Genomic DNA, 2,608 nt, shown 5'->3' on the forward strand with positions numbered 1-2,608 from the left:
GTCAAGCCAAAACTAAAACTCATCTCCATATGATTCTTAGCTTATTTCATGCTACCCAAGATAGAGAAAAGAAGTACATAAAGCTTACTAGTAGCATCATTTAAAACATCATGAATCTAGATAATAAACATGCTAGTATTTTGCATTAAGGAACAAACAATCATGATATGATGAATGATGCAACTAGCAAAAAAAAACAAAAAATTTATTATACAAAAACTAAACTAAATCAAATGCGTCCCCCCAGACTTAAACTTTTCATTGTCCCAATGAAAACTAAAAACAATGTGGAGAAGATTTATGAAATTTAGAGAAGTTACCAAGTGATGAGCTCCAAATGGTTGACATTCATGTTTTAAAAAAATACTCCTCTATCCAATGTTCACATTCCTCCACAACTTTAAATTCTATAAAAATAAGATAGACAAGAAAAATTAAGTAGAGGAAACATGTTTATTATAAAGAAAGAACTAAAGACATAAAAGAAAATAAGGAAAATGAACTTGGGTTGCCTCCTAAGAAGCGCTTGTTTAAGGTCATTAGCTCGACCACCTCATTAGATTCATCGAAATCTCGCTCTTAAAGAGGTAAGATATTTTAGAACCCTCCTACCTAGGTCTCTTATTATGGAGAGAGGTTTCAATATAGGGATTACAAAATGAAGTATTGCTCTCTCCATCTTCGTCTTCTTTGAAGTTCTTTCAGGTGGTCGAAGACAGTTCAGATTGAGCTTCCAATTATTAGCCCAAGTGAAATCTGCACATGCAAAGAAAATAAAAATCTCCCACAAACATATTAGATAAGATAGAGCCATAACCATATTAAGATAAGAAGAATAAGAAATAAAAACTGAATCATATCTAACAAAGTCAATGATAGGTATCTCTATAAAATTTTCCAAAAGATCACAAGAAATACTAACCTTACTTTGCTGAAAGATACCTAAAATTTCTAAACATGTAGATGTGACTTCCCCTGAATCAAATGACGGTTCTCTCTCTGGCTCAGGTGTTGATGATATCAATGATGGTGATTCTTGAGACTCTGCTAGCTCTGCATAAGTCCCTACACATTGTTCCACAACATGATCAATTTTTACAACCTCAAGGGTTGTGTGGACAAAGGTGGTGATCCTTGAGATGTTGCTTCCACAACACAGCTCCCTACACATTCTTCCATATCATCATCATCAACACATACATCAAAAAATAAACCAACATCTATGTCCTCAATAGGAGAATCAATAACAAGAGGATCAATAACTTCACTTGCAGTTTTAAGTTGATCTACCACATCACATTCATCATCTGAAAATTCAATGTCACTATAACACCCTATAAAATTTTGAGGTAGATCTGAAAACTTATTTACCACTGCATTATCAATAAAATCCTCATCTGAAAAATCCTCATCTTCATATACATTCAAAAATTTGCACTCAACCATATTAGTGTCATAGGATTTGCCGAAGTCTTTATTTTCATTGACCCCCACTAACCTTTGTGGAAAAGGAACCCTTAGTGAAGGTCCTGGGAAAGACTGAACTTCCTTTTTCCTAAATTCCCTTTGAGATTTTGGAGGAGGTCCAACTTGCTTATCTAGTGTTGGTGTGATTAATCGTTGAGGGAAAGGTACTTGTGGCCTTTGGGAACTTCCTAGAGAAATGGAACTGAGTTCTTGTGATCTTCTATTATTCTTCTCCTCAATTCTGAACATGTCATTCTTCAGAAGTTCTTCATGATTTTTGCCACTTCTCAACCCAATATCATCACACTTTTCATTAGATCTTGACTGTGTAGGAGGGGGATCTTCTTTAAACCATTTTGAAACAATACTATCAAGCTTTGCCCCCAAATGTTTGAACTCCTCACTCTGTGACTTGTGAATTTCAACATTTTTAGGTGGTTGAACTTTATTTTGTTTGACAGGCTCTCTTACATTTATGGCTTGCACTTCTAGAATATCTGAGGAAAATTTCATCCAACTTTTGTTCGACTATTCATGGAGGTTCAATGTCACTTGATCAATTAATGAATAAGCTTCATCTACACTTTTGTCCATAAAAGAACCTCCAGCTGATGAATCCAATAAACTCTTGTCTGATAAAGAAATTCCCCCATAGAATATGTGAAAAATCAACTATTTTTCAAAACCATGATGAGGGCACTGTCTTTGAAGACTCTTGAATCTATCCCATGCTGCAAATAATGATTCTCCATATGCCTGAGCAAAATTTGTTATGCAATTCCTCATATACACTGTTCTACTTGGAGGAAAAAAATGATTCAAAAATTTCTTCTCTAATAGTTCCCAACTTGTGATGCTTTGAGGACAGAGAGAATATAGCCAAGTCCTTGCTTTATCCTTGATACTGAAAGGAAATGTCATCAATCGAACTACATCTACTGATACTCCTTCACATTTCACCAAATCACAAATCTCTAAAAATGTTTCGAGATGCAGATAAGGACTTTCTGATACTTCTCCTCCAAATTTGTGACCTTGTATCAGGAAAATTATCTCTGGGTCTAGTTGGAAACTTTCTGCTTTAATTTGAGGTTGCACAATGAGAGATAAAAATCTTGCAGAAAAGGGTATAGAAAAATTT

General features: G+C 34.6%; 1 non-coding gene across 1 annotated transcript; it reads left to right on the forward strand.

Annotated features, from left to right (window-relative positions):
* Positions 1-2,149: 2,149 nt before the first annotated feature.
* On the forward strand, positions 2,150-2,255 carry LOC122044605. Its single transcript, XR_006129637.1, has one exon. It is a non-coding gene; the product is annotated as a small nucleolar RNA R71 (small nucleolar RNA).
* Positions 2,256-2,608: the final 353 nt, after the last annotated feature.

Source organism: Zingiber officinale, chromosome 2A, assembly GCF_018446385.1.
Source record: "Zingiber officinale cultivar Zhangliang chromosome 2A, Zo_v1.1, whole genome shotgun sequence".
In the NCBI taxonomy this organism is placed as follows: Eukaryota; Viridiplantae; Streptophyta; class Magnoliopsida; order Zingiberales; family Zingiberaceae; genus Zingiber; species Zingiber officinale.